Raw genomic sequence first — 18,990 nt, forward strand, 5'->3', positions numbered from 1 at the left:
GGTGCCAGGTGCGCGGGAATTGCCAAACTTTCAACTCGCACAATTAACGGACACCGCGGACTGCGGCCGATAGGTGCGGCAGCTGCCCTGCACTATCGATAGTCGATACCTTTTAAATTAACCCTATTCATCTTGTATGGAAGCTGGTGGTGTGCCTTCTGTTGGTTTGTGATCTATGATTAAGTTGGTAGGACATACTGAGGCTAATTCCGTTGTACACGGCACGTGTAAATATACCGCTATCACTTTCATAATGTTGCTTGCGGAAAAGGCTAGCACTAAAAGAGCTGTTAATTTAGTTTAGTTTAGAGATTGTGTACAAAAGAATCAGCCCCACTGTTTGGTTAGACAGAACTGACGGAAGGAAAAAAGATGTATAAAAAAATGTCTGTTTAAAATAAAATTGTAAAATTATTTAATTTATAAATTATAATAATGAAACACGGCAAATATGTTTAATTTTAATAAAATATTAAATCAAAAATATACTCTACTCTGCACAAGACTTCTACCGTAACAATAGGAATATCTTCCTTCAAGTTGAATGAAATAAAGAAAGAAAGAAAAGAAAATTTTGGAAGAACGATTCGACTCCGAGTAGAAATGCGGGAGGAAGATAATATGAAAGGGTATAAAAATCAAACAATTGATCGATACTAGCATGCTCATAAGCAAACCTCTACATGCATTCAAAACACGCCCCCGTCCACTCGCCACAGCTTATGCTCGCGACTTCGTCTCGTCGTTGTCGTGGACTACACAAATTTCGAACCCCTATTTCACCCCCTTAGGGTTGAATTTTCAAAAATCCTTTCTTAGCGGACGCCTACCTCATATAGCTATTTGCATGCCAAATTTCAGCCTAATCCGTCTAGTAGTTTGAGCTGTGAGTTGATAGATCAGTCAGTCAGTCAGTCACCTTCTACACAGTTCTAAATATATATATTAAGAAGATCCGGTGTGCTACCTGTATCGGTCTAACAGTACTCGTAGGTATTGTTAACGATAGAGCCATATCGAATGTCGACACCACTACCGCGTGGGTGGCGAAAGCTAAGCATTTCCTTTCATTTCATAAGCGAATGATCGCCCCCCAATAACAGGTATTGGTAAATTAAAAACAATAAATTTTGCGCGGGGGGAGGGGGGGGGGGGGGCTAGAAAAATTCGCTCGCGATTAAAAAACTTTACGAATTCAGATTATTTATTGACTATAATACTGGTAATTTGAAAATAATAATTTATATTGAGTAGGTACCTACGTAATTACCTCTTTTGTATTTCCATTACAAGTCAGCCCTTGACAACAATCTCACCTGGTGGTAAGTGATGATGAGATTTAAAATGGATGCGGACTAACCTGGAAGAGGTATGGCAGTTTTTATTAAACCCATGCCCTTTTCGTTTCTACACGAAAGTGCGTGAATGTCCAGCAGTGGACGCAAACAGGCTGATTGATTGATTGATTTATTTTTATTTTATTTTTATTTTTTATATCTTATTAGAACGGCAGTGCCACTTACACTAACTAGATAATTAATAATAAATTTAAATACAAATAAAGGTACAAGAAAAAAGACATAAAATACAAAACGATAAAAAATCAAAGGATTTTGAATATGTAGGTACGCTGAGAACATTGAATGACATATTCATGTAATGCTCTCAGCGTACTTCAGTAACTCCCGAACCAGTAGGGGAAAGCAGGTAGGATTCGTACACTTTTTACTCTAGGTCATGTAAAAACAAAACTAATAAATATTTCAAAATAATTTCAACGCTGCTGGATTACCTAGTTATCTGGCTTTAATTATAGTGTAGTTCAGTATTGATGCAAAGTAAGATGACAAAGCTATGATGAATTTCCCAAAAAATGGAAATCGTACGAAAGCACCCCACACGCGAGGTAGCTTCGTACATCGACTAGGGTACATTCGTACATAGTGGGGAGCCTTCGTACACAGGAATTAAAAAGGCTATTTTATATGAAATTAAACATTTATTGATATCAAAATTAACACAGAATCAACCTTAAACATAGTAATAATTAACAATATGGTGTTTACAAACAATTTGTTACAATTTAAGTCATTCATTAATCAACATTCAAATTTACCGTTATAGTAACTCGCGTTTCATCTCTTTAGCCTTGTTTTCTCTCTTGTTCTTCTTTTTTCATCTTTTTTGCTCTTTCCTTTTCTATCAGTCTATTTTTTCGGGATTATATGTTATATCCTTAATTTTTCTAATACTTTTCCTTTCTTTGTGTCTTTTTAGGTGCATTCTCATTCACTTTAGGCTAAGGTTGCATAATTTCTGGCGTCATCGTCCCACAGTTGATGTAGATGGTGATGGAGGTGGCAATCTTGATGATAGATCTTGTTGAGTAAGAGCTATTTCTTTGGGAGTTGAATTGGGATAGCGCCTATGTCAAAAATAAACGATTTCTTAGTAATTATTATTAAACAGAGGATCTTCCAAATTTCGTGAAATCCACGTCCATTGTAAGTTTTAACCATTCTAAACTGATTCTAAATTGTCGATTTAAATATAAAGAGTACGTCAAAATATGTTTATGACGTCATATCTATGTATATCTTTTATACAAGCTGCCATACTAAGCCAGCGTTTTGACGTTTGATAAGAAGTTGCTAATTTGACTTATAGCGCAGCTCACGACAGGTATGAAACTTGTAAAAAAACATCGAGGTTTCACCCACACTGGCAGGCGTCAAATGTCGCCTATATTTGACGCTCGATAGGCTATGAAACTACTAGGTATTTTTGATTTTACGACACTCCTAGCCTAATATTTAGCAGAGGTCGATTTCAGGATCAAACCGAGAGTTTCTTCACTCCAGTTCTACTCTGCTAGTGTAGGCACCACCACTATTTGTTGCATGTTATCATCTGGGAGTGGTTTAGAATTGGAATCCCATAACCCAGTTAGTGCAAAAACGATCTGAACTCACGCGGGGTGCATTCATAAAGTACGAATCCACCCCACTCCTAACTGCACGAAGGTACCCCAACCAAAAAAATCAAACAATAAATTCAAAATAAAAATAACGGTGAAGGTTATCCCAAAATTAATGTTTACACATGAATCTAAGGCACTTATCCAAAGACTATTATATGTTACTTTAACAATTTGAGCCAAGCTTATCACGAATTAATGTCGTCAAAGATGAGTCGAAAAATTATTTTCGCGGAGTGAAAACACGTTTTGACTTATTCTAAAAAAACTGACTGTTGTACAGCCACTGCACTTAGCTGTGAGCCTATGAATATGAGCGGGCCTCACATATACAAAAACACAAACGCGTCACCATGTAGCATAGTGTAGATATGACTGTTGTACGAATGCTCCCTCTGTACGAATCCTACCTGCTTTCCCCTATTATAGACCCATCATTAAATGGGTCCCATTGAGCATTATTGTCCAAAAGCGCGTTGAACGATGCTAATGAACGGGGTATAGGTGACATAGATCTAGCAACAGTGCGATGATGTGGGACCACGAAAAGTTTATTTTTTCGTGGACGAAGATTACTGTTGGATTCAGGGACACGTATGCGACACAGTTGGTCATGAAGTTCTGGAGCATTATATATTGATATAACAACCACCATGAAAATTAAACAAAAATAAAAAAGTTTTATTTCACGATGGTACGGAACCCTTATGTGCGAGTGCAACTCATTTTGTAGTCATTATAGATAGACTCGCGTGACTACAATCACACCTGATGGAAAGTGATGATGTGACCTAAGATTGGACGCGTTTGCCAGTTGCAGTTGTAGAAGATTCCTATTCACTCTATTAGGTAAGAACAAGAAGACAACATTTTCTTGAACCAATTGCATTGTAATTAGATAGCAATTAGCAGTAAGGACTACCCTCATAATTTAGTTAGCCCAAAGTGAAGAGAAGTGATTATCATTAACAACGGTCAGTGGTCACCGCCACAGCTGCCCGCAAGTTATAGCTGTTTATTTGTTTGTTCTACTTGTTCGCTATTTCTCCTAAATATAGTTCAATTGTGTTGGATGTTAATTTGGTAGAATTTGCTCGAGCACTTGAATTGGTTTATAATATAATTTTTTGTAAGTATATTTTTGTAAACTCACTCCCTGGCGCAGTGGTGAGCGCTGTGGTCTTATTAGTGGGAGGTCCTGGGTTCGATTCCTGGCAGGGGTTTGGAATTTTATAATTTCTAAATTTCTGGTCTGGTCTGGTGGGAGGCTTCGGCCGTGGCTAGTTACCACCCTACCGGCAAAGCCGTACCGCCAAGCGATTTAGCGTTCCGGTACGATGCCGTGTAGAAACCAAAGGGGTATGGGTTTAATAAAAACTGCCATACCCCTTCCAGGTTAGCCCGCTATCATCTTAGACTACATCATCACTTACCATCAGGTGAGATTGCAGTCAAGGGCTAACTTGTATCTGAATAAAAAAAAAAAACAAAAAACTTCACGCCAATTCTCTTGTACTTACATACTACACACTATAAACTACCCTAAAATGACATACCTATCTATAGTCCGCGACAGGTCGAGATGGCAATCGGGAAGGGAACATCTCGCACACCCGCACGTCATCCGCGCTCGCCCGCACTGGGTTAGCGCGGGGCTGTGCGGTGTGCGGGATGTTCACTCCCCGTTTGCCATCTCGACCTGTCGCGGACTATATCTAAGTGTATTGCTATCCCTTTCATAATGCTCCCTGCGGAATAGAATAGCACTTTAGACCTGTCTATTTAGTTTAGAAGCAGTACAGAAATTATTATACATCGAGTAGACACAATAAAATTAAAGTAGACCGTAATAAAAATGTGTCTAAAATTTGTAAAAAAGAAAAAATGAATTAGGTATCAATTTTATCAAAAAAAGCTCTCCCCGGCGGGGAATCGAACCCCGGTCTCCCGCGTGACAGGCGGGGATACTTACCACTATACTACCGAGGATTGTGATTGCGATGGCTAAAAATGAGAACTGTACTTATACTTTATTGTGTCTACATCGACATCATGTTAAAATGTTGATGAATTTTCTTGGTTATATTCAACTAGGTGATGCTTGTGACCTTGAAAAAACTTTTTGATTTTTCGGGATAAAATGTCTAATAATGATTAAAATGTCGGACCTATGTCACTCACGAGGTCTTTAACTAGTATAATTTATACTTACCTATTCAAAACCACGGTGATACGTTGCTCCATTGCATTGTGACGTCATTGAAGGACAAACCAACAAACAAACACTTTTGCATTTATAATATTATGGTCTATGGGTAGTGATATCTATATATATAAAAGGAGAAGGTGACTGACTGAGTGACTGACTGATCTATCAACGCACAGCTCAAACTACTGGACGGATTGGGCTGAAATTTGGCATGCAGATAATTATTATGACGTAGGCATCCGCTAAGAAAGGATTTTTGAAAATTCAACTCCTAAGGGGGTTAAATAGGGGTTTGAAATTTTGTAGTCCACGCGGACGAAGTCGCGAGCATAAGCTAGTTATAATAATAATATGGGTGGTGATGTTTTTAGCTCTTTAACAAGCTACAATACTGTATACATATATGTAGGTATAGTCCGTACAAAATGACTTCTCACGCGCCATTTTAACTCTATGGGTCATGTCAAAAGTACGGTTCACCTTTCAAATAAGGACTTTAAACGTACCTTTGACATGAAATTTGACACATAAAGTTAAAATGGCGAGTGAGATGTAATTTTTTACCCACTCTACCGACCTATTGCAATTTGCCAACAATGTTTAAAATACGGAATTCGCTAAAACACTAGTGCAGATTTTTTTAAAGCACATTTTAACGCCAAATTCCGTCCCAGTGGGGGGGGGGGGGGGGGAATAGTGGAGGGGATGAAGTCGATTAGCAATATTGTAACGTGACAACCCTAAGTGCACGGAAGTGGTAAATGTCGATGCCACAGAGCTGGGAATTCTGCAGAAGGGAAAATGTGTGCTTGAAATAATCAATACAAAATTATAAACGATTAGATGGATCCGCGTGGATTTAGGTTTTTAGAAATCCCGTGAGAACTCTTTGATTTTCCGGAATAAAAAGTGGCCTATGTCTGACTCCAGAGGGTCTAACTGCTAACGTCATGTGCTCCACGAGAAAAGTCTACGCATTTTCCCGTGTTATTATAGAGATAACACCATTAAATTTTCATGGGCGGCGGTAATCACTTAACATCAAGTGACTCGCCTGCTCGTTTGCTCGCTATCTCTATTTAAAAAAATGCATAGACAAAGTTTTCCCGTGGTCGCATGTTAGGCGTGCAGGATATCTGTGTATACCAAATAGACGATACTCGCGAATTCATTCTCGTGGATTTAGGCTTTTTCTTCTTCTTTTCTTCTCTTGGCTGTTTGTACTGCAGTTATTATAGCTTTTTAAGAATCACGTGGGAACTCTTTCATTCTGAAAAATAAACAAATAGCCTGCAATATGCTCGTCATGCAAAAACCTTGAGAATTTTCAAAACTTATGTTCCTAAAGAATGCTTCTTAGTACTAAGGTTTTTGTTATGATTGGTTCAATACTGCTTACCAATTTTTTTTAAAGCATTAGTTTTTCTATATTCCCATATTTTCGGCTATAACTCACAAACCACTTGTATTTTGCCGTTTTGCGTCGAGTCTCGAGTTAAACATTAAAAACATAAGTAAAACATTGAACATGAGTAAAACATTTTCGTCCGTTCTAATACGTGCTAGCTCTACATACCAGAGCGAAGTTGTCAATGGCTAGGCTGCAAATTGCGATTTACGATGCGTCCGTGCGTCTTGCCGGCGCCGCAGACGCGCGTGAAATGTCGCCACTCGCCAGCTACTACCAAGTGGGTAGGAAGCTTGCGGTTGCTAATCGCTTTTTGGAAGATATATTTTCTGATTAGGCGGAAATGCATGGTTCCGTGCGGTCGCTATTTGTTTTTCGAATGCGTCGTTTGGTAACTGGTAAAGTTTGCAGTAGCAATTAGAATAAGAAAACGAGACGTTTAAAAATGCAGACCGAAAAGATTAAAAATATTATTTAACTAACTACTTACGTATGTTATAGTTTTTGTTCTATATTATTTTCTAAATAAAAATCAAAGATTCTCAATCTGTAAGTAAGTATGTACGTAGGCGATAGTAGATCGATATAACTACTTATTAAATAAGTCAATAGAGCCTCAATAGCTCAACCGGTATAGGAGTGGACTGAAAACCGAAAGGTCGACGGTTCAAATCCCGCCCGTTGCACTATTGTCGTACCTACTCCTAGCACAAGCCTGACGCTTAATTGGAGAGGAAAGGGGAACATTAGTCATTTAATATGGCTAATATTCTTTTTTTTTTAAAAAGGAAAAAAAGTGCATTATTTACTTTCAACTTTTTAAAGTTTGAAGATTTTAATGCGGTTGGTATCATGTTGACGCCATCTTACTCGTAGCTTTTCCAAGATAAATTTTTAAAATATAAGTACAGATGTACTTACCTACTATTTACCTATAATACCTAAGTATATCTGCATATTATTTTGTTCCTAGCTAATTCATAAATTAAACAAATCGCAGAAAACTTTTTCGAAAAACGCAATTTTCCCAATGCTTTAGTAGACCTTTTAAATTTTGATTTCCCTTGTAGTATTATAGAATAACATTGTTTACTTGTGATAAAATCAAGCAATGTTAGAAAAGTGAGAAAAACACTTTGGAAATTAGAAAAGTGAGGAAAAAAGGGGTGTCCACTAATAAGTCAATTCAGTGCGCAAAAACAAAACGAAGATTCATTAGCAATTAGACAATTAGTCCAAAAAAGTGTCCAGAAAGTGTCCCTATATCACCCCCATCCCTCCCCCATAAGTCAACAATGAAAAAATACGTCATCTACTAAATGGATCCCAAATAAGTTTCAATTCTTCGATTCCAATTTCAGAACGAATTCGTTCGGATATTTATTGGAGAATCGGATTAATCTTTAATTCGCCTTGCGCGCCGCTTTTTTAAAACGCGCTTAAATAAGTCAACTTTTGAAAAAAATTACAACTTTATCTCATAAAGTATAAGGTTTGAATTCATTTGCGCAAATTGAAGCCGGAGCAGTAAAAGTGGGAAATATTTATGAGCTTTGGAAGGAAATTCTTTCTGAATGTTTGCATTTATGAAAATATGCTCGAATGAAAGGGGCCGGCGATTGGCTTACCTATACAGGGCGGGCAGAAAATAACTTCATACTCAAATGAAGAATCAATGAATGAATGAAAACTGTGTGTCAGCCATTTTAAAAATCTAAATCACTACACCTATTATAAATGCGAAAGAGTGTTCGTTTGTTGGTTTATTGGTTTGTTGGTTTGTCTTTCAATCACGCCGCAACGATGCAACGGATCGACGTGATCTTATACATGGGTATAGATAAAGACCATGAGAGTGACATTTTTATCCTGGAAAATCAAAGAGTTCCCACGAGATTTTTAAAAAACCTAATTCCACGCGGACGAAGTCGCGGCCATCAGCTAGTTGAGAACAATTTGAAAAAATCATGATTTTTATTTATTTTCAACATACTTAATTAATTATTTACTTCACGCTGCAACGGAAAGCAAATTTATGACGTCACAATGCGTAAACGACAAAATATATTTTTAAATTTTTATATTAAGTAAAAAATATTTTACAACAGAAATTACTGTATTTTTAAGTAATTACCTAAGTAATTTATAGTAGGTAATACAAAAAATCACATCATTTTATCACTAAGTATACAGTCCAAAGACCCTATTAGCTAATTTCAGAAAAAAACCGATCACCCTGTAGGCACACTTCAGCAATCGTTTCCGATCAGTGGGTGTAATTTATACAGGATCAAGCGGGGGCTAATAACGCGACCCCCTGCCCCCCCCACGCGACCCTGGCACCCCCTAGCCACTCTCATTACGAGTGCTTAAGACTTGTAATCACAGTTATTTACTACTTACTTACTGTTACTGTACTGATTTTTTGTTTATGAAAACCGTGTTTACACGAAAAGGAATTTCAATAACATTCTTCTAATATGACACTAAATATAGGTAAGTAGAAACTGTGAAAGCCTAGTGGTTAGGACGTCCGCCTTCTACTTAATCGGAGGTTGGGGGTTTGATCCCGGGCACGCAACTCTAACTTTCGGAGTTATGTGCGATTTAAAGTAATTAAATATCACTTGTTTTAACGGTGAAGGAAAACATCGTGAGGAAACCTGCATGCCTGAGAGTTCTCCATAATCTCTCAAAGGTGTGTGAAGTCTACCAATCCGCACCTGGCCATCGTCTTTACCACTAGTAGTTAAGTGATCAATGATAGAAACCTTTTATTGAAAATCCATGAGTCAGTGAAAGGTAGAGATTTTTTACCCAATAAGTAAGTACCCATAGATAGATAGGTAGACCAGAATCCCATCAAAAATATGGAAATCAAATTCCAAAGTTAGCAACACTGTACTCTGTGAATATCCTATGTACATAGTATACTCTGCCGTGAAAAGCTAGCAGACAGACAGACACACACACTTTCGCATTTTTAATATTAGTATGGATGGATGTAGTAACTATGTTCATAGGATATTCACAGAGTACAATGTTGCTAACTTTGGAATTTCATTTCATGAGATTCTGGTCGACCTGTACCTACCAATTACAAATTTTCATAACCCAAGCTCCAGTTTCATTACCTACTTATTACAAAGAAAATTAATATCAAAGTGGCACCTAAAGGCAATAAGGCCGTAAATTTTACACTGGCAAGAATCATTCACAGCACTTACCGATTATATTACAAAGAATTACTTTCCCAGTCTTATTGCACCCACGGACTAAAGGAGAAACTAGACCAAATTCTCACGAAATAATGTGTGTATGAAAAGAGAAGCAAATAATTGTGTGTTTGTCTCAAGTACACCGCTACCTACTTTGTGTGAGAGAGCCATGCCTTAGACGACACACTTGCCCGCCGCTAAGGCTTGTCACTGAAATTGGCATAAATTCATCTATAATAATATTATTGTGTCCATTACAGTGACAAATAGTTTCTACAAGTTGCGTTAACAACCTACAAATAGATTTTTTTATTCGAATAAACTTACAAGATAGTACCTACTGTGTACTTATGTGAAATGTGAATCAAAGTTTAATGAAAGCCCGAATGTATTACCTATTAAGAAAAGTGCATATTTTCTAAGTAACTACTATTTGGAAGGAATTACTTGGTAAATTATTAAAAAAAATAAGTATGGCAAACACGTTTCTAAAGCACTTTTAAAAACCAGTTTTTAACCTGGCTGCCTTGTAACCGTCTATTTTTTCATTTAATCTATGATCGCCTTATTGCAAACAGATGATTTTTTTTCTACCCTCCATTGTAAAATAAACTTTATTCTCATAAAATACAGAGCATTTTCAAATGGGGGCCGCATTCAGAGGTGGGTTTCTTAAAGATTTTCGATTCGTCGGGTAGTTTTAATAAGCGTGGATGATTTATACCCCGCCAGCCGCACGCGGTGTCCCCCTCCACCTAATTAGGGGTGGAAAAAATTCACGTCTTAACACGTCTCACTGTCATCTTAACGATATGGACAATTAGCACGGCTTTCTACTGAGTTTTTATATTTTTTAACTTTGCAAATTGTGGGGTCCCAAGGTGCTGGAATGGCGACCTCGCACCGGAAGACGCAGTGTTGGAAGACCCCTCACTAGGTGGACGTACGACATCAGACGAATCGCAGGGAGCCGCTGGATTCAGGCGGCGCAAGACCGTGGCATGTGGAAGTCCCTACAAGAGACCTATGTCCAGCAGGGGACGTCTATCGGTTGATGATGATGATGATGATGATGAAGAAAATTGTGAAAACAAATCAGAGTTTCAAGTTGTCGTAATAAAACAATTAAAAAACGCGACAAAAAACGAGCTAAAAAGTAAATAAAACCACATTTGAAAAACGCGCATATGCAGCCGTCATATTGAATTTTTCCAAAAAAAAATCGGGTCGACGATGTAAGGATACTAACGATACCTCATCGATACCCCATACATCTAACTCCATTCAGGTATTTAAAGATATGGCGGAATAAAGAAACTCACATAGGTGCATCTAACATCAATGGATAAAACAATGTTCAAAGCTTTCAAATAAAATCAACTTAATAATAGCTAAAGGCAACCTCTCCGGAATCACTTTTATCAACAAAAATACCATATTCCTTTGATTCTGAGAACCCTACAGGAATAACATGAAAGTTGCCGATGGCAGCGATCGAATCAAAACACAGGTAAAATATCAAACGTCCCCTTACAAAATAAAATGACCTCAATCCAAATAAAAACATAGCTCCCAAATCGTTTCTATTTTCCTAACATCTGTAAACCTAACAAATTCGAGAACCACTGGCTTTTCACAAAGTCTACTTTATCCCCTATGGTATAGGGAGGTATCGGTTGATCCCCAACTTTGCAGTGTTATAGGTATGAGATTGCAAGAAGTAGCGTGTGTGGCAACATTAAGGCCAATAAAATTTAAATATGGCAACACGGCGCGCTATAAAAGGAAGGAATAATATAAAAACAAATAAAAATAATATTGCTACGGCGGAGGTGGCCTTGATTAGGTACCTCTGTAAATGCTCCATGTTTTTATCTCTGCGAGTTGGATTTTATCATAAACAACAACTTAGAACTCTGATAAGATTTCCCCAAGATCCAAATTCGATGAGCTATCTAAATACGGGAATTGTGATAATCACATTGAGATAAATAAATAAAAAAAATTTGAGATAAAAGAACACATAAAGATAAAGAGATAAAGATAAAAAAACACATTGAGATAATCACAATTATTGTTTAAATTGATTTAATTTATGGCGTTCTTGCTGCAACTATGCATTCTATTTAGGAAATGATTGTGATGTGTGAAAATATCCTTCAAAAACCGGTCAGGTTTTTTGAAGAATTATCGTGCAAAATGCACACGAAAAAATACGACTGTAGTACGGACCCCTCATTGCGCGAGCCTGACTCGCACTTGGCCGGTTTTTTTTGTGTGATGTAACCACAAATTCACGGTTTTCAGATTTTCCCCCGAATGTCTGCTATAAGATCTGCCTACCTGCCAAATTCCATGATTCTAGGTCAAACTCAACGGGAAGTATAGACCCTGTAGGTTTCTTGACAGACCGACAGACAGACAGACAACAAAGTGATCCTATAAAGGTTCCGTTTTTCCTTTTGAGGTATGGAACCTTAAAAATCAGAATATAATCTTGGGAAAAGGTAAAGCTATGAAAAGATTTGAAGTCGGCGAGATCAAATCATAAAAGTTTACACGTATCGCACCTGCGGACCGGCCTACGCCGCCCTATGCCGCCCTACGCCGCTCTACGCTGCCCCACGCCGCTCTACGCCGTTCTACGCTGCTCTAGACCTGAAGCTGATTCCCAACACAAATAAATGCAGCTTAGATGATATCGATGTTCGAAACTTATGCAAAAATCTCAGGTTTGTAAGTAACTAACTTTTATTTTTAACGGCGAAGGAAAACATCGTGAGGAAACCTGAGAGTTCTGAGAATCTGCACTTGCAAGCGTGGTGGTCTATGGCCATGCTCTACTCTTTCTGAGAGTAGGGCTTGGCCATATATGGGACATTAACAGTTCCATAACTAAGCAATAGATTGTTACTACGATATCTAGTTGCGGAGCAGGTATAGAACATGCTGCAAGGCAGTCGAGGCACCCATAGAGAGGTGGAATGTGTTGTCGATATAAAACCCGCGCAATCGGGTGCAGGTGCAAAATTAACCTCAGTCCGGTTGTTGCGAGTGGCGGGTTACGGGTTACGGGTTATGGCCCGCCAATAACGCGCGCGTTATAGCTTGTATTATTATAACCTGAGACACGGATATATACGACAGAAGGAAGTGACCTCAATTAAAGACGTTTTAGAAGTAGGTAGACTATCTTCTATATAGTCTTTAATTGAGGTCGCTAATTATAATGGTTCTCATAAGAAAGCTCAGCAGAGTCACTCAGCGCCCAGCGGGCGATGGAGAGAGTTACGCTTGGAGTTTCTCTACGTGATCAGAAATTAAATCCGTATAGGAGAACCAGAGTAACCAACAACATAGCTCAACGGGTTGCATTATACTCTGACGTAATTATGTTTTAACACTGTACCTACTTCTGTCAACGTTGGTGAGGTTTTAAATCTCATCCTAAGCACATGAGACAGACTCAGGCTGAGATCTAAAGAACATATTATTTACACTTGGCTCAGACTTAAGTTTCAGTTAAAACTAGATAGATTTTATGCCAATGATATAACGCTGTCTTCTTCTAAGAATATCTTAAGTCTAAATAAAGTCAAAGCGTGCTTTATGGATCAGACGTGCTCGGTGGCATACGAGTATTGCTCTCTATGAACCATTTGCGTCTGTTGTTTGTAGTTTATTTTACAGGCGAAATATTGCAGGAACGGCGTGCGTAAGTATCCCGTAAGTATTATGATATGATGCTCCCATCATCATCATCATCGTCATCAACCAATAGACGTCCATAGCTGGACATAGGCCTCTTGTAGGGACTTCCACTCGCCACGGTCTTGCGCCGCCTGGATCCAGCGGCTCCCTGAGACTCGTCTGATGTCGTCCGTCCACCTAGTGGGGGGTCTTCCAACGCTGCGTCTTTCGGTGTGAGGTCGCCATACGTCAATGCACCGATACGTTGATTATAACTCCGCGCAGGGCTAGGGGCCCAGCTTCCACGCAAGTCTCTTCCAGCCGCCGCACATCAGCGCACGAAAGGTTATAAGTTACAGAGGTCGGGATATTTATTCGTTCGGTTGGATTGTAGTTTTATGGGTGGCCGTAAATGCTTGTTATTGGCCCACATTTGAATAATACGAGCGCGCCCGAATGTTTGTAACGCGCAAAAATATTTACCTTTAACTCTCATCCGGCCCGGTACCTATGTACAACAGTTATGTTATGGCTCGTAAAACTTGAGCAACTAATATTGGGAACTTGATTGAAGTCTATCGATTTGTATTCAATATAATATCATATTAGCCTAGTGGCTGCTGTGAAGCCTAGTGGTTAGGACGCCCGCCTTCTAATCGGAGGTCGGGGGTTCGATCCCGGGCACACATCCCTAACTTTTCGGAGTTACGTGCGTTTTAATTAATTAAATATCACTTGATTTAGCGGTGAAGGAAAACATCGTGAGGAAACCTGCATGCCTGAGAGTTCTCCATAAAGTTTTAAAAAGTATGTGAAGTCTATCAATCCGCATTGGACCAGAACAGACTATGGCCTAAACCCTTCGCACTCTAAGAGGAGACCCGTGCTCAGTAGTGGGGCCGATAATGGGTTGATCATGATGAAGTCATAAAAAATAACATACGAAAATCCATCATTACCCATTTATAAATGCGAAAGTGGTGTTTGTTTATTGGTTTGTCCTTCAATCACGTCGCAACGGAGCAACGGGTCGATGTGATTTTTTGCATGGGTATACATAGTTTAAAGCCTGAAGAGATACATAGGCTACTTTTTATCCCGAAAAATCAAGGAGTTCCCACAGGATTTTTAAAAACCTAAATCCACGCTTACGAAGTCACGGGCATCAGCTGTTCATTAATAACATAATATTATGAAAGTCCATATGTTATAAATACCATTAAGTAGATACAGAAGACTAAGTACTTAGTCAAAGTCAAGTCAAAGTCAAATGATTTATTCAAAATAGGTAATAAATTACTCTTATTGATTGTCTGGCTTACACTTCATACATTACAAGTTCATCTCACGCATGTCGCGAGACGCACAGACGCACAAGTTTTTGTGATACGACAAGTGTAACCCTCCACGATTCACTTCACTAGCTACTTATTTGAATAATATTTTGGTAGGTACTGTCATCGACAAAACAGTTTGGCTTGGAAACACTTCACCGGCTGCGCGTCCGACAGTCGGTGACGCTTTTCTTGTCGGCAAACATAAAGATTGCGAAATTGAAACGCACACGTCCTACAAAAAGTCGGACAAAAAATCTAGTTTGAATAAAGCTACTCATATAATTGTGATAGAAATTCACACAGGTGAGTTCGTTTAATCATCAATAGGTTTTATGACGACTTCCCTGGCGCAGTCGTGAGCGCTGTGTGTTATAAGTGGGAGGTCCCGGGTTCGATTCCTGGCAGGGGTTTGGAATTTTATAATTTCTAAATCACTGGTCTGGTCTGGTGGGAGGCTTCGGCCGTGGCTAGTTACCACCCTACCGGCAAAGCCGTGCCGCCAAGCGATTTAGGGTTCCGGTACGATGCCGTGTAGAAACCAAAGGGGTACGGGTTTAATAAAAACTGCCATACCCCTTCCAGGTTAGCCCGCTATCATCTTAGACTGCATCATCACTTACCATCAGGTGTGATTGCAGTCAAGGGCTAACTTGTTATAAAAAAATAAAAAAAAATAGTCGAATTATCGAAACGTTTATCGAAACTATCAAAAGTCTGACGTGGACGGAGCGCTTCAAGAACTAGTGTCCATGACTGTACTCGGCTGAAACGGATGGCACTGATACAAGTTTGATAGCGCGATGGCCGGCATCAGCCCGCTGTATTATAGCTACTTTGCCAATTGTTTCGCTTCTTCATTAAGTTTACAACATAGCTTTAAGTCGTCGCTTAGTTTGGTTTGAAATTAATAAGTCTTTTGTGTAGTTTGCAAACGGTCTTAAAATGTTTGTACAAGACTTACTTGCATTTAAATTTATTACCTATAGGTACATGCGTAAACGTTTTGCTCAAGAGTTAATGTGTGTTAGATGCCTTAGATGTTTATTTAGGCATGTAGATATCTAAGAAGGTAAATATGAGTTGCAGGTGCTTTATATATTTTTAAACTACTTAGCTTACCAGTATTGCAGTATTTCTTGGCTTAGGTATGAAAGCAAAGATAATAAGTAATATTTTAACGTCTGTACTATTAATTTCCCCCGAGTAAAGTTGGGCATAGTTAATTAATAATTATATAAAGGTAATAAGGACAGCCAGACAGAGAGACAGACTGACTGAGAACGAAGTGATCCTATAAGAGGTACTTTTTTCTTTTGAGGTACTGAACCCTGAAAAGGAAAAAGAAATCCATATTTTTAGTTTTCTTAAAGTATTGCCATATAATAAGAAATTCCCCCTAATTGGGGTAATTAATTTTATTAGAAACTACATATTATTATACTATTATTATGTGATCTTCATAATAATTTAAAAATATATAAGCTATGGTGGAAGCAGTTGGACTCAAACCTCCGCCTACTTTGGAAGTTAGATTTGAATTTTTATAAAAGTAGCTATCTACTGCCTTTTCAAAGGTGCCGTTTTGTCATGAATATAGTTGTTATTTTGATATGTTAGGTAGGTATACAAAAATTATTATTCTTAAGTTACCTGCAAAAAATGTAACACCATCGCAAATACGAAAGCTTTATGAAGTGGTTGGTTCCCATTCCCAGGCTTACCAAAATTATCAATTATTATCAACAATTTCCACAATAACACCGTTTTACAACCTTTATCGCTTGTTTATAGCTCTGTCACTATCCTTCGAACTAACCTAAACATCTATAGCCCTGTTTGCACGACTATTAGGTTAAGCTTAGAACAAACACCGATAACATGGCGAAATAAAATGACACAAACTTTTCTCTGTAACCATGACGTAACCCTTCATTTTCTCTCGGTTTATTAAGTTTGGCACGCGGCTGGCACGTGGCACGCCCACTACTGGCACGCGTTTGGCATGCGCCGTGACCGCGCAGCGACAACAAACGCGCTAAACACGTTACAAGAGGATTACAAGAGTGATCGATGTTCACAAATTAATGTCTCGTTATCGAATATTGTAGTGTGAAAATTTTGATTATACAGCTATTATTGAAGTAAATAAAAAGCTCGTGCGAATATCCGCTGATGACCACGCTTCGTCCGCGTCGATTTAGGTTTTAAAAATTCCATGGGTACACACTTTGGTCTAGATAATGATCTCGATTCTGATATTTTTCTCTAAATTAAATTTAGAGTAAGTATCTTTTTCTTTTTAATATTGCTAAAAATAACGGAAAATGAATTTGAGTTAAGAACTTTTAGTACTTGTTCTTCTAATTTAAACACTAGGTATGCTCAAAACTGGCAAGTGGCACCTAACGTCACAAGGTTTGACAGATTTAAATTAAGTTAAGTTTGTTTGAAGTTTGTTCTTTTCTTATTACATTGATAAGAATAAGATGCAAATACTAGAACGCGATCAGAATCTGTATCAATATCTTCAAATAATCTAAGCAAAATAACGTTATTTTGCTTACCTTTACCTACTTATATTATTTTTCCAACAAGTTACAAAGGAATCAAAGAATGATAATAGGCAAGGTAAACAGTTCGAGTCGACGTAAGCGAAACAATTCCCAACTAACCCCGCGCTCTAAAACTTCGCCCTTTTACAATTTTCTAACACGACTCGCAACTGACCGGGGTATAGTGCAATGGAAAAATATGGATGGGGCATCTTTCTTATAAATTTACTTAGATGAATCGAAAAGACGGCTACTACAAACGTGTTTTCTTACTAAGTAATTCCTTCGGGAATGCGCGTTTCACATGAGATGTCATATTTCAAATCTTGTTCTGACATATCTGACACCGCGAGTGCGCTTACAATATGTGCTGTCATAGTCATAGTAAGTACACAACATAGGTTCACAATAATTTAATATGTTATCGTAACATGATTTTTGATTTGGAATACCCTTAGGTGTCTGCTTTGTGCTATCATATCTTAATACCATTATAATTTCAACCAATTACTTACCTACCAATGAACACAGATTTTATGTCAGAATGAGAAGGATTTTGTTCAATTGACTCATTGACATATCTCACCTACCACATCATGTACCTACCTACTAAAGTTCAAACCTTCATTTGAATTTCTCTTAGATACTGGTAGATCATAAGTGTTGGAGTAAAAATCAAGTTAAGTATTTAATATAAAATAGAAAACGTGTTAAAATTGTACAATTTAGGTAAATACTGCATAGCCATAGGGGAATATCCACAACAACAGTTCTTGCAATCGTTGGATTGATATTCAATTCGGGCGGAGAAAGATCGCCGCGGGACGAGCGGCGCAATTGAATTTGAAAACAGCATCCCGCCCCCGCCCCTCGCCACACCACCCCGCACACCCGCACAGGAAGCAGTCACCATGACATACCTGTTGTTTTAGGACGTAGAAAAATATATGCAGAGTTTCTGGACCCTTTAACTCTAACACTACACACTCGCAAACGAAGAATTCCATTTGGAGAGTGTTCTCAGGAGCTTTAGAACTCTCACTGATCTACTTACCACAGAATAGCGAGAAACCGTGAACGTTGGCATTGTTTGGGATTTTCAATGTTTCAGGATACCTTCGGCTGCTTCAGGTTTAGGAACACTCATCGACCATTATTTCCTGGTTCACGAAGCTCCAGCGTTGGATTTTACCCAGGATTTATTCATCAAAATCACAGCAGCGTTAAAACACGTCCATTTAATTTCAGTTCCAGTAGAGAGAGAGAGAGATATATATATATATATATATAACTAGCTGATGTCCGCGACTTCGTCTGCGTGGCATTAGGTGGGTTAAAAATCCCGTGGGAACTCTTTGATTTTCCGGGATAAATACATTCTGGGTAAATTTCAACTCTACCTATTACGGTTCACGAGATACAGCCTGCTGACAGTCAGGTGGATGGACTGACAGCTGAGGCTTATAATGGAGCCTCGTTGGAACCCTTCGGGTACGGAACCCTGAAAACTAAGATGACGAATTTTCGCGGTTGAATTATTATTTTAACCAAGTAAAAATACATAGGTACTTAAGTAGGTACATAATATTATTATTTGCA

General features: G+C 38.4%; 1 non-coding gene across 1 annotated transcript; it reads right to left on the minus strand.

The window, feature by feature from the left end:
- Positions 1 to 4,894: 4,894 nt before the first annotated feature.
- Positions 4,895 to 4,966, minus strand: TRNAD-GUC (transfer RNA aspartic acid (anticodon GUC)). Its single transcript has one exon. It is a non-coding gene; the product is annotated as a tRNA-Asp (tRNA).
- Positions 4,967 to 18,990: the final 14,024 nt, after the last annotated feature.

Source organism: Maniola hyperantus, chromosome 21 (assembly GCF_902806685.2).
Source record: "Maniola hyperantus chromosome 21, iAphHyp1.2, whole genome shotgun sequence".
Classification (NCBI taxonomy): Eukaryota; Metazoa; Arthropoda; class Insecta; order Lepidoptera; family Nymphalidae; genus Maniola; species Maniola hyperantus.